Source organism: Alligator sinensis, unplaced genomic scaffold (assembly GCF_000455745.1).
Source record: "Alligator sinensis unplaced genomic scaffold, ASM45574v1 scaffold639_1, whole genome shotgun sequence".
Lineage (NCBI taxonomy): Eukaryota > Metazoa > Chordata > Crocodylia > Alligatoridae > Alligator > Alligator sinensis.
The window spans coordinates 373,343-387,804 of NW_005842771.1; the positions used below are offsets into that span (position 1 = coordinate 373,343).

General features: G+C 46.9%; 1 non-coding gene across 1 annotated transcript; it reads left to right on the plus strand.

Moving 5' to 3' along the window:
• The first annotated feature begins 6,622 nt into the window (after window positions 1-6,622).
• LOC112552106 lies at window positions 6,623-6,775 on the plus strand. The gene has a single exon (XR_003096471.1). It is a non-coding gene; the product is annotated as a 5.8S ribosomal RNA (ribosomal RNA).
• The last annotated feature ends 7,687 nt before the right edge of the window (window positions 6,776-14,462 follow it).

A 14,462-nucleotide genomic window follows, 5' to 3' on the forward strand; every position in this document is an offset into this window, starting at 1 on the left:
GAATGGTCAGAAATATTTCAAGGAAGAGCTGACCATAGAAAATGACCCTGAATCTAGTGAACATGAGTCAGTTTAATCCAGGATAAGCAAGGATGAAACCTTGATAGCTGGTGAAATCAGCAGAGCTGAGGAGCTCAGTGACTGAATGTAGCAAAAGCCTGGAATGTCTTTAAGCCAAAGGTGGTTTAATGTGTGACCTTCATGCCTGGCTATTTTTAAAAGTATGCAGTCCTCCTTTTCAGTAGCACTGAGACTTAGGAAAGACCTTGGTTTTAAAGTGTGCAATCAGATGCCACAGGCTCTGCAGATGCTGCAAACAAATATTAGTTTATTACTAAATTTGCTGCCTGGCAATATTTTTGGATAATATAGAGTACTGCATCATGACGCAGTGGACCGCAATTCTAGTCTCACCGCTGCTTCTCACAAGCTGTTTCACTACCATTTATCCCTCCATTCTTTGTCTTTTTTCAGTTTAAAACCTAGGAAAAGCCAGGCTTTGCAGCCCCTGGCACAATGGGACCCTGAACCTTGCTGGGAACTCTAGACACTCCTACAATACATACACTATTTTATTTAGTCTCAGCCATTATTTATTAATTTTAACATCTCAGTGTATAGGATTTTCAACTTTCCCTTAAAGAAATGCTTCAACAGGACAATAGATTTCAGTAATTTGCTACCAGGCAATTTTTCCTGATGATCCTACACAATTCTTTATCTTATTTTTGTCCTGCAGTGCAAGTCATTTCCTTAACTTCCATCCTAAATAATCCTTTGTCTTTTCTGCTATTTACATCCTTCATATACTTGCTCTTAACTATCCTGTCCCCTTGCCCTTTATTTGGATTTGGAAAGGATGCAGGACTATTAATTTGTTCCTTATTAAGTTTCTCTTTGTTTAGCTCTTTTGGGTAAACTTCCTAATTACTATGACATAATTTTTAATGCTGTGGGCCAAATCCATAAATCCTTTGGGATGAATTTGCCCCTTTGTCTCTATATATACACCCACACATATGAAGTTTAAATAACAAAAGTGGATGTTATTGCTAAGAGGCATGTAAAATGCCACTGCCTTGAATGAAGATTCCTTTATTGCCCCTATTGACTGGTGCCACTGGCATAAGGCAGTGTAGGGTGATGGAGAAGTAGTACTGTCATTTAGTCATTAACAACCATCCAAACCTCTTTGCACTCGCTTTGTAAAGGTGGAAAAGCCTATATATAGTTCAGGGTGATGATAAAAGGGACTCAGAAAGCCCCCAGGCCTTAGTTTCCCTATCTAAGGTTGTTGCCTAATGGAACACACACAACCCCAGAACTTGGGAGACCTGAATGCTCTGCCACAGGCTTGCTGGGTGACTTTGGGCATGTCACTTTCCCTTTTTGTGCCTCAGTTTCTCCAACTGTACAATGGGAAGAGCAACATGACTTCCTTTTTAAAGTGCTTTGAGATCTCATCAGGGCAGAGACCATCCCTTAGGTGCATGTGTAAGGACCTGCAGGAAGTTAAAACAAATGATTAAAGATGCAAATCCATGTGCATACATTATATGTAATAAACACTGTCATGGATGCTGTCAGTCAAGAGTAAAAATCACCTCCAGATGATGGGCTGTTCCATTTCTGAATGCCCCTATATGCTGTGGGCCTAATTGCTATATTTCTTGTGATATTTCAAAATTATATTCCCAATCAGGGAACAATTAGGGTCCATATCAGCAAAACACTCTATAAAAGCCTTTCTACAAGCAAGTTTTACTGATGTGTCATATACAAAGGTGTCACATAAAAGTGATTTAGTTCAGCTGCTGCAAAAGTGTATCAAATCCTTTACAATACATTTTTTGGAACTTCTAAAGTCACCTGAAGACTTTCAAAGGTTGAAAAGGGCGTTGTTGGTAAAGACCCAGCCCTCTCACATCTCTGAGCACTAATGGGTCACGTCTCTGAGGTCTCCATCGAGGTCTCCAGAGGAAGGGAAGACTTGACATTTCTGATGTTTCCAAGGCAAGGAACAGACTGGTCCCCACTTTGCAGGTCCCCAAGTAGTTTTTGGCACGTTCTAACTGTTTGCAACATTTTATGGTCAATTAATTAAATATCTCCCTAAAGAAATAAAACATCTGTATTATGAAAGGAGATTCTGGCTGCAGCTTCCTCCCAGGAGTTGTCTGCAGGAGGAAATAGAGACTGGGCCTTTTGCCAGTAAGGATGGGATCTATAGACTCTCTATCTGGCCTTCAGGCATTTCCATTTCCCCTCAAGGAGGGAAGTGGATGGATTGGGAGTCTCTGGAGGGGAATTGGAGTGACAGCTTCAAAAAAACAGAGTTTTCCTAAGAAGAGTGGAGAGGAAGGGGCACTGGGAGGGGGGATACTGGAGCAGACCACCAGTCGGAAGGAGATAAGAGAGGTGTTACCTTCCTGAGACACAGCAAGAGGCAGGGATGGGGGGAGGGGGCAGGGCATATGGGGTAGAGGAAGACTGTGAAGGGCAAAAGGAAGAGATCAGAGATTGATTGAGAGAAAGTGGAAAAGAGCAGCGAATGAGTTAATGAAATAGGGAGCTGGACTAAAGCAGGTCAGGGAGATCTTGCCTCTTGGACTATAGACACCAACCCTAAAATGGCAGACAGTGACGGAGGAAGTGGGGGACAAAATTTATTCCCCTCCCCCTTTCCCCCTCCATTTTCCCAGGCACAATTTAAAAATGAATGAGAGCTGGTCAATGCACATACAAAAATTGTGTGTGTAGTTTCAGGCTTGCCTTGATTTGGGTAGGAGTTTCAAAGAGGCCTAAGGGAGTTAGTGCCCAGGAGATCTTGGGTGGCTACATCTCATCATCACACACGTCGAAAATCCTGGATGAAAGGAGGAGCTTCCCTTCCATTTTTGTGCGTGCAATCATGCATCTTTTCTTAAAAATCATCCTTTAATACCCTTCCTTTTTAATTTTCTGTGGCTTTCCTTAATGCCTTCTCTCTCCCAATACTGATATGATAGAGGAAGAAGAAAAACAAGTCACTGTAGGAGAGGTAAGCAGAGGCATCCTGCAATGTAGGGTGAATGGGAGAATGGGCGTAGCAGGAGAAGTAAACCCCATCTTTCTGGGCTTGGAATGAGCTGTCTTTGTATGAGGCCAGGAAGATAAGTTTTGCTGCTTTTCTCAGCTGCTCTTTTTTCTCTCTGAGGATGGGGGAGTTTCCATCTCTGAGCACTTGGTTTGAAGTAGAGCTTATTCAGAGGCCCTGGTGACCTACTGGTCTAGATCTTGCATGCTCATTACTGTGGCCCAGGTCCAATTTCTGTTCAGAAATAAAGTCCTTGCGTGAGCCTGGATGGCTCCATTTGCTGAGCATTAGACTCCTCATCTGAGGTCCAGGCTTCAAATCCCTCATGGCCTTGCTGTGGTCTGAGTGTTGGAAACTTTAAGGCAGGAGTGTCCAACATACGGCTTTCAGGGCAGATCCTGTTCCATCTGGCTCACTAGCAGTCCTGTAGGCTACTGGAAGTTGTGGGGCATAGCCTGCCACATAATTTGGTGTCCCTGGATCCCAGTGCACATGGCCAGTGGCAGCAGCCCCCTACACCTGTGCTGCCATCCAGATATGGCTCTGTGTTGCTGCTCATATGTGGCCTCACTGCAGCTGCTGCTGGCCCCATGGACAGGGATACCATATTTCCAGTTCCAAAAAAAAGGGATACCTGGTGGTGGGGGGTTGGCCCTCACTCCCAACTCCCAACCCCCTGGAGCTGCCAGAGTCCTGCACTCCTGACCCACAGCCCCGCAGTCTCCCTAGTGTCCCTCTCCCCCGAGCCACAACCCCCTGGCCCTGCCAGTGCCCCTCACTCCTGACATGCAGCCCCCAAATGCAGTCAGTGCCCTGCACTCCTGACCCATAGCTCCCTACCCTGCCAGTACTCCTCATTCCCAAGCCATAGCCTGCCCAGTCCTCCTGGTACCCCTCACTCCTGACCCATAGCCCCCTGCTCCCTTCAGCCCTACTGGAGGGGGCTCCCAGCTGCAGTGGCTGTGGTGGCTCCAGCTTGTGCAGGCAGTGGTGGAGCAAGTTCAGCCCCAGTGTGGACTGGAGGGAGAAGGAGGGGAGGCCTGTGGCATCCCCCATCCTGGGCTGGGGCTCATGCATCATGCCAGGCAGCCTGGCGATAGGCTGCCACCTTGGGCAGCATCTCCCAGCTCCCCTGCCCCTGTGACTGACCATGAGCACTGGCCCCAGAGCCACTGACCAGCTGCGCAGCTCCCCCTGAAGGAGCTCCTCACCCTCTTCCCCTGCTGGAGGGTCAGGTGCCTCCCCCTTGTCCTGTGTGCCCTGCTACAGCCCCAGTGCCCAGATACCTTCCCCTAGTGTTGGCAGGCACCTGCCCCTCTCCTGCACACCCATCCCCTCCACATATCTCTGCCACAAACACACACACAGCTGCCTGGACAGTCCCTCAGGCCTGGCTCTCCAACCCCTGCTCCCCCTAGACTTACTTGCATCCAGCTGCCAGGGCTGGTCCCACCAACCTGTCTAGCTGTATGCCAGCCCCGTGCACGTGCAGATTTACGTGGTGCCCTCTACTGCCAATCACCCCAAGCAGTTTCTTGCAGGCTGGAAGGCTACCAGCCTGCAAGGGGAAATCCATGGTTTCCTCCTTTAAGGAGGAAAATCTGCATTTTTCCATAGCAAACGGAAAACCCAAATCCCTGGAAACATGCATGCCACTAGGGCAAGCTGGAAAATACAGTTCTATTAACAAAAGCCCGGACATTTGTTCCTATTTCAAAAAACAGCTTGGATGGAGATTGGAGGACTCAAAAAGAGGACGTGCCCGGGAAACCCAGATGTATGGTAACCCTACCCATGGATCTAGCCCAGGAGGAGGTCCAGTTGTCTGGGGTGATTTTGACACCTATGCTTCAAGGGAATCCCTGCACTTTTTTGCCCAGAGGTGGTGGTAGGTCCTTCACTGGAAAGTTTCGAAGAAGAGCCTGGAAGAGCATCTCTCTGGGACCCATGAGATCCCTTCTACTCCTAGGTTTCTATGCAAGCATGTAGTTGAAACATTATGCCAGTGGAAAATTATGCTTTCAAATTAACATTTTTTTAGTGCAGTGTGTGTTTTGATCAAAGCACAGTGACATGTAATCAGAAAAGCAAAATCTTGAACACTGAAACATTTCCGACAGAAACCTGAAATGCCCTGGTATTTGTCTGAGAAGCTTTAAGGGTTTGGGTTTTTTTTGGGGGGGGTAATTTGGGGTCCAGGAATTTGGGGGTTTTGGTGACTGAAAACTAAACAAAGCCTGTTCTCCTTCCCCTCCTCCTTCTGCCCCCCTTTATGAGAAGCTAGGACTCTTTGGAAAGCTCAGCATCTTTCAAACAGTTCTTGTTCAAAGCCTGCCTTGGGTCATAGGGAAAATGTGTTTAGCATATCTTTGTTCTCAGTTGTTAGTCATCATCACCAGAACCCCTCTCCAACCTGAAGGCATTGCTGTTTCTGTCCAAAGGATGCTGATGATTTGAGGTTGAACCTCAGCTGAGTGGTTCCATGGCTGTGGTGTGAGCAACCCCCTGTCTGACCCAACAGACCAACATTTCTAAGTGATTATTCAGCATTGTCCAGCATCTCATTGCTTCCTTGGGTCTCCATCTGTTGTCCTGTTGAAAGAGGGACCATCTTTTTGTTCTGGGTTTGTACAGCACATAGCACAGTGGGGTCCTAATTCATGACTGAGGCTCCTAGGTACTGTGGTGATACAGATAAAGAATATGTTACACAACATAGACTTGACCTGAGGCTCTTCCTGAGGCTTGTGGGCAGTAGTCTTGGAGATAAACCAGCCTAGCCTGTGTCATGTACTCTGTGACCACAGCTAGCTCGTATGGGTGAAAACACACAGAGGACCTCATGGCCTGGTCAGTTGTGAATACAAACTTCCTGCCATCTCCCTGAAATGAAGCACTTGGGATGTGATTGCACTAGCCCACATATCAGGCCAAATACAGTTAGTGGCCACTAGGACTGTCAGGGATAGCAACAAGAGGTCTAGGCCTGTGTTTGCCATGTTATCCAAGCCATGATTTCACAGACAAAAATGCATTTTTACCATGGGCTTACTAATCGGTGTTAGCTATCCCCTTCTAAAAACAGAGGCCTTGTCAACACTTGAAACTAACTCAGATTAAGATAGGGTGTGAATTGAAAATACAGTAGTTATTCCCAAATCACTCCTGATGTAGACACACTTGTTCTGGATGAAGAGCACTTTATTGCAGTTTAATATAACATACTGGATTAAACCGAGCCCTTGTCCATGCTTTATGATTAATATAGGTTAAAATAGGGAGGTATGATAGCTATTTTTGATCTATTCCATGTGTGGACACACAGAGCTCCTATACAAGTGCAGGGAGGCTGCTCTGATGCATTGCAATTCCAGTTCGTCAGAGCAGACCCGATTAATTGAGTCTGCTGGAGCATGGAAATTAACACACTCCAGCAGCCTCCAGTGTTATGTGTATCAGGGGACCCTGTCCCGACCTCATGTGGACCCAGGAGCCTGCATGGGGCGAAGTGGCAAACATGGAAAAAAGCCTGCGAAAAAACCTGACAACTCTTAGCAGTGGATCACTCGGCTCGTGCATCGATGAAGAAAGCAGCTAGCTGCGAGAATTACTGTGAATTGCAGGCCACATTGATCATCGACACTTTGAACGCACTTGCGGCCCCGGGTTCCTCCCGGGGCTACGCCTGTCTGAGCGTCGCTTGAAGGTCAATCGCCCGCGCGGTGCACGTGGGGCCAGTGGCGCTGGCCAGTGTCCCCGTACTGAAAAATGGCGGTGGGGTGCTTTAAACTAAAGTTTGTTTGACTTAAACTAAAGCTCACCCCACTTTTTCAGCATGAGGATGCTGCTACACATGATGCTCTAAGCATTTTTAATTAGCGTAGCTCTCGGAGCTTCCCTAATTAAAGCCGCCCCCCCCGGAGCACATCTATAAACGCCCACAGATTCTGGAACCTAAATTACTGTATTAAGTTCTTCATGGCAGTAATGCAGGAGGAGTTATGTGCAGATAAATTGTGTAGAGCAGATAAGCCTCTCCATTTTGCCTGTGAGGTGTGCCAGGTGAGGACAAGTAAAATGGAAGGTATAATGCTGACCTTGTCTAACTACGCTGGGGTGGATGCACCAAGTGCTTTGTCTCTTCACGTGGTGATAGAGTTGGGTTGATGTTGCCAGGATGATCTAGAAAAACCATGAGAGGCAAGGTTTTTTGTGGCACTAACTTTTTATTGGATTGGACTAATTAAACATTGGCTGGTCCAGGAAAAGATATCAACCATAAAAGTCCTTGTCTCTCTATAGGAATCTACAATATGATAAATAGTTTTTCTGGCTGGAAAGAATGTACCTTGATGTTTGGTAAATCCAAAGCCTCGGAAACCCTCCTCTGACTTTCCTCAAGGCTTTTTCTCCCCTTTGAAGTGAAATGTGAAGGCTCTTTGTTTATTGCTTTGAAAGAGGCAGGGGAAGGCCCTGAACTACTTTCACACTTTCCCTCCCAGAGCAAATGGCTCCACAAACATTGTGTTTGCTGTTGTGCCCCCTGCTGTGAGGTCTTCACCCTCGCCTTGGGAACCACAAGATCTTACAGTAAAGCATGAAAGGTTGCATTGTCCTAGTTAGGAGCAGGACACACACACACACACACACACACACACACACACACACACACACACACACACACACACACACACACACACAGGAAAGACATACAGTCAACCTGAGCAGTGGCCATAGGAGGAATAACACAGAAAGGAAAGTAGGACCCATTATACAAGATATCCTCTAGTGAACTGGAGGAGGTGTGTGTCGGGGGCTAAATCTGGAGGATGGAGGATTGCAATGGGGCAGAAGGGGCCTGTAAGTTGTGAGCAGGACTGCAATTACTGGGAGGAATTCAATTTACTCTCTGGATGCTTTTTATGCCTTCGACCCAATCATTAGTGCTACTGGCCAGCTGAGCACTCTGCAACAGGGGGAGATCTTGAATGGCCTAAAGAAGCAGTCAGCAACCTTTTCAGGTGGTGGGCTGGAAAGACCCAGCTCAGGTCAAATGTCACAGAAGATCCATGTCTGCTAGCCAGATCCAGATCTAATGGCTCCATGCCTCCTAGGTTGCTGACCCCTGGCCTAAAGCCAGAACCCCAGTGCTTGAATGTACTGTGGTAGAAAGGGTGTGTCACGGATAGTTCAAGAAGGGTTTGAAATATGGAGGGGGTGCTCAGCCCCCCCATAGGAGATGAGAGACCCCCACAAGCCTCCCATAGGAGATGAGAGCCCCCAGCCTGCCCTGTGCCTTTCTAAGCAGCTCAGGCATAGGCAGCTCCTTCTGGTGTCTGGCTGCCACCACCGCAGATCCCCGCCAAGAGCGGGAGTGTAATTCGAACCCTGGCCCAAGCTGGAGTTCAGCTCTGTTAATCCTTGCCTCAGGTATGGTTCATAGAGGACCACATATGTTATATTATGGATATTTCCCATGCTTCTGGGCTTTGCTGGTTGCCATGTGGCTGGGAAGGAATATTTTTCCAGTTCAGTTGCAATGCATGTCAGGGGTTTTTTTTCACGTTCCTCAGAAGTATAGAGTGTAGGCTTCAGCCAAGGTTGCAGATTTTGGTGGGGTGTGCCAGTGCTTCTGCTGGGACTAAAATATGGAAGTTCTTGGCTAGAGGATCTTGCCCCTCCACTCAGGGTCAGACTGATTGCCATATGTGGGGTTAGGAGGAATTTTACCCCATGGTCAGATTGGTATGGACTACGGGGATTTTTGCCTTTCTTTGCCGGGGGGGGCACCTTCCCAGGATCTCTCAAGCATATTTTAACAACCCTTGCAGCATCAGGACATTGGCCACTGTTGTCCCCTTGCTTTACCTGTGGCATGTTAGGATATTAAGCCTTGTGGTCATGTGTCTGGTAGACTGCAGTTTTACTAATAGGTTGGACAAAGATTTGTATAGGATGGTTTGGACAGGGATGATCCTGTGTCTGGCAGGGGGTTGGACTAGATGACCTCCAGAGGTCCCTTCTAGCCCTACAACTATGATTCTATGACCACGTGGCAGTGGGATGTGAAAGCAGCATGCTTGGGCTGGCACAGACTGGCTGATACCCTCAGGGAAACGGAAACAGCTTTCTGACACCTACTGTCATCTCCTTCATGGTCTACAGATGCAGGGACTTGAGTGTAAAGGGGGCACTCACATGGCTCTTTGGCATGGAAAGTTAAAATAGGATTTGGCCCTCAGCTGTTATGTACTATTAGTCCAGCACCTAATCAGCACACTGATCCCCAGTGAGATAATCTGATCTAATTTAGGATGCTGCTATCCCTGCCCTTTCCTTCACCCTCTTTTTGTTTTGGTCTTTCCCTTTCTGCATGCATATCTACTCTTCCCTTTGCATTTCCCTCTCTATAGCAAAACCCATCACCTACCCAGCAGGCCTGCAACTCCTTCCATTCCAATCACTACCACAAGTGGTGCTTACTGAGTTAAATGTTGGAACAGCAGCATCCTAACCAGGTATTTCAATCAGATGAGCGAAGGACATGGCAGCTCACTGCAATAGTTGTTTGACTGGAAAAACTGAAAAAAATAACATTTAATTTTCTTTCAAAACATGTCTCATGTCAAGAGTTAGGGTAAACTGACTCTTTCATGAGCAGTTTCAGTTTTAACAAATACATTTTGTTAAAAATGGTCTTGGAGGAGTTTGTGACCATTGGCCCGAGCACCACGAGCGCTCATAAAGCCGTGCCAAGGGCCCAGCAATAATCCCTGCTAGCTCCCTCAACACCCTGGGGTGGAGAGCATCTGGACCTGCTGACTTGAACACGTCCAGCCCCTCCAGAAGTACTCTAACCCGGTCCTCCTTAACCTTAGGTCTTGAGGCGTTCCCCTCGAGTCCGTCTTGAAACATGGTGGGGGAGTCCCGGTCCCTGCACAAGAAAACGGAGGTGAAGAATTTGTTAAAGATGTCTGCTTTCTCCTCTGGCGCAACCACCAGATTGCCCAGCGCATCTTGCAGGGGCCCCACATTTCCTTCTTCATCCTCCCTCTATATTTGAAAAAGGACTTTTTATTATCTTTGATCTTGGACTCCAGCCCTAGCTCTATGTCCGCCTTAGCTTTCCTAACAGCCCCCCTACAGGCCCGAGCAGTGGAGGTATACTCCTCTTTGGAGATCAGGAGGCTTTTGGGCACTCTTGCCCCCCTTGCTTCTTGTTGGGATCATCACCCCTTGGGCCCTGAGTATCGTCTCCTTAAGGAACAACCACTCATCTTGGGCACTGAGTTCCCCTGCCCTCGAGAACCTCAGTGCCTCTCCCACCAATCTCCTAAACTCGTTGAAGTTGGTCCTCTTGAAGTCTAGGGCTACCGCCTTGCTGCAGGCCCTTGACACCCTGCGCTGGATCATGAATTCCAGCAAGCAATGATCGCTATCACCCAGGTGGTCAAGGACCTGGAGCCCCCTTACCAGATCATCGCTTGTGGCCAGGACCAGGTCCAACAGGGCATTCCCTCTGGTGGGACTGTGGACCTCCTGGCTTAAGTGAAGGTCCTGTATCTCGGCCAGGAACCTCCTGGAACGGTCCGACCTGGTTCAGATTAGAGATTCTTGCAAATCTCTAATGAAGGGGTTCCATAGCTTTCCTGGGCAGCTTGTTCCAGTGTTCTGCTACCCTCAGAGCTGGGGAGGTTTTTCTCTAAGACTGAATCAATGGATCTGAGGCTGAGACTGAAGTAGCTGACCCTGGGCATGCCTTTCAGTGACCCAGGAGCCAGTTGCCAGTTGTCAGAGGGCTCTTGGCATAGGACTGACACATGGGAAACCTGGCTTCCAGACCCTGCTGAGTCACTGACTTTGTCTCCCAGGTGTCTCAGTTCCTAATCAGGGTTTGGGAGAGGCTTTTCCAGATGGCTGTTGGGAAGACCAGAGATATTAGCAATTGTGAGCATATTGGCTTTGACTGACCACTGAAGCCTCTAGATAGAGAGAGTGAATGTCACATGCTCATAGCATGAGATGGTAGCAGAGGCATCTTGCCCAGGAACCTTGAGAAACCAGGCAGCCTCAGTGTCTAATTTCCCATGGGAGTATCCATGTGTCTTTTTAGCATGTGTGAACCAGACTTGCAAGTTTGTGATGTTGATGCACAATTAGTCATGCTACTGACATGGCCAAATTGGAAAGTTAAATAACACAGTGGCCAGCAGCAGGATGATAACACGAAGGATGCAAATACTGTGACAAATTTCCTTCTCATGTGTTAATTGGCAGAGTTGTGTAGTGGGGGGAGGGATGCAATAGCAGGGAGTGAGGGGACATCACCAGAGTTATGTGGGGTCCTTGTGCTGGTTGTTTGTTGGAGAGAGCGGGGAAGTGGTTTGAGGGGTATTGTCAGGACTGTATTTGTGGGTGGGAGCCCAGGGCTGGAAGATCAGTAATCATGGTGGGTCTGTGTGGTTTACACTAGAACAGCAGGCCTGCTGTGTGGGGAGGTAGTTGTGGGGCAGGGGAGAGTGAAGCAGGTGAGAGGAGTATATGTGGTATGTGTGCATGCAGGGTTAGGATAGGATATTAGGGTTGATGCAGGGCTTGATTTAGCTGTGTTAGTAGTTTTGTTTTGGGGAGCGCAGGGATGGACTAGCAGGGGGCTGCCGATTAGGAGTGAGGGCTACTGTCAGAAGTATGAGGAGAACCTAGGGCGGGGATGGCAGGAAACTGCAGGCTGGTTTCGGGACTATTAAGAATGAATACGATGGTGATCTGAAAAGCCTGCTCCTCTTCCCTGGTTGCTGGGCTGCATCCCCCAGCAGCACCCAAAATCACTTCCAGACTTGGCAAGGTCTGGTCTGAAGGAGTTGGTGAAGGTGAGGGCAAGTCTCCAGGATTGCTTTGCTGCCAACACACAGCTGTGGATGCTATCAGAAAGGATGGGTCCCCATGGAGCAGGGCTTCTGGTGAGGCAAGGACAGGGCAGCATCAGCAGGGGGGAAGGGGGATGCCTCATCATGAGGATCTCCCTTGTCAGGACATGACTGCCAGCTGCTTTTTGACCTCCTGGCTTTTTCATGGCCAAACATGCAGTGTTTCTGGTGACCTCTGACTCCCCACCATGTTCGGAAGCTGATCTGAGTCTATAGTGGGAAAAAACAACTTTAAAATAGAAACCGGCAGTTTGTCTTCCAACCCTGCCTGTCCCTTCCCCTCTTGTCTGGCAGCCGTAGGTTCTGTTACGGCTCCCCCAATGTGCCGTGTTCCTTAGCAAGATCTATGTAGCCTCAGTGCTTGCTGGGTCTAGGACCTGCGTGTCAGGGTACAAGCAGCAGTCCATCTAGCTGGGAATCTTGTATGCTCCTTGTCGAAATAACTAGCTGGGTGAAATTGGTCAGATGACTGTAATTTTTTTTTCACCAAACAAAGCATATTTGGGTCAAAATAAATGTTTTGTGAATCTATGTCCATTTTGGTGGATTGCTTCATCTGGAAAAAAATAAAGCAAAAAAAAAAATCTGGGAAAGTTGAAACGTTTAATGTCAATCTTTTAAAAATGAAATGTTTTGTATTGTTGATAAAAGACCACATTTCTTGTTGTTTCAAAAAGTAGTTTGACTTTAAAAATGTTACAAGAAGCTAAAAAAAAAGTTCAATGGATATTTAGTTTGGGGACAGATCAATCATTTTACCTGACCCCGGAAGAGCTTTCTAAAATCTTTTTCATTCAGTAAAAAAAGGTGATTAGTTCAGGTATTAAAATGCATAATTAAAAATCGACATCATGACATTTATTTTTGATTTGGTGAAAGGACAAACTTTCTGCAACCCCTCGCCAAGTTACTTACACAATTCTAGGACAATTCTATGAATAACTCTCCATGAGATAATATTTATTTCTAGCTTCATGAAATAAATGACTGATTTATGCCCTGCGGTATGAGGGTTTATATTTCTGAATACATTGTCATTCAATCTATTATAAGCACGGATGTTTGCCATCTAAAGGCACAGGCTTTTATTGAATCCTACTGAATGCTTCACCACAAAAAATATTACATGGCAATGAGTTCCATAGGTTAATGGCATATTTTATTAAAAAAAAAACCCAAACCAAACTTTTAATTCCCTTCTAAACATATTTCTTCCTAATTTTGCTACATTTCCTCTTAGGATGGCTCAGGCATGCATTCACTAAGGGGAGGGAGGGTCTGTCTCCACAAGGGCCCCTCCTCTCAATGTATTAGCCATTGCATTGCCCCTAGATCTGAACTCCACCACCCCTGGGTACAGACTGACCTCTTCTGGCAAGGACACAGAGCTGGAAAAACTCAAGGCAAGATGTGTTTTCTGACAAGCTGGAACCAAGAGGCTCCTGGGGTCAAACTACTTACATTAAAACCTTCCTGTTAGGCTGGGCTTATCATTTTGGGCTTGTCCCTTTGACTTCCCTGAAACAGCCGCTCTCTAACAGCATCCCACATCAGCTTTCTCAGAGCCAAGTGGGCAGTGAAGTTTCATCTGTTACTCTTGCCCATCGACTCTGCCACTTCCTCAGTTATCCAAAGTAACCCATGATTCCTGGTTCTGATTCCAACTACTCAGGTGAGCTTCTCTGCCAGCAACAACACTGGCATAGCCCAGCTCTTTCCCGCTACTGGGGCTACATGGGAAGGCAATGAATACAGGTAGGTAGAACAGTGGAAGAAACTCACTTTTGTTCCTCGGTAGTTCCAATAAATTTAAACTCAAAACCCTCCGAACAGCCCTGCTGAAAACTACCCCATAACCCATTTTTCAGGAGAAATGAAATATTTAATTCAACCTAAAATGTTTCCATTTGTTTCTGAGCAATTTTTTTTTTAAAAGGACTGAAACAAGACACGCAGACCTGAGGACATTTGCAAAAGAAAGCACATTTTGAATACCAAAATAAGAAAAAATTGAAACCTTTTACTTAAAAAAAAGCATTTTTTTGACTCTTCAACTTATTTATTGACTCCCCTGAAGTGTCTCCCCCCCCCTCCCCCCAAGATGTAATATTTGGTGAAACCAAAAACAAGCCGATATGGTCAAATCTGCATTTTTTCACTGGAAAATAGTTAATCTGAAAAATGTCTCCCCATTCTATTTATTAATTCATGTCCCTTGCTCTTGGGCGCTGTCAGAGCACAGGAGTGCCCTCCCCGCTTAGCTGCCTCTTGCTGGGATCCCCACAGAAATTGTGATGGAAGATGACGGTAGGAGACTAATTCAGCCTGCCTGGGAATTGCTCTTCCTTTGTCTGATCTCTGGCTTCTGTTTCCTCCTTAAGCTGGAATACAGGGAACTGGCCCACATCCTGGGAAGGAGCCACTTTTGGCAGGATGTTATTGTGGTTGATTAGCTGTGT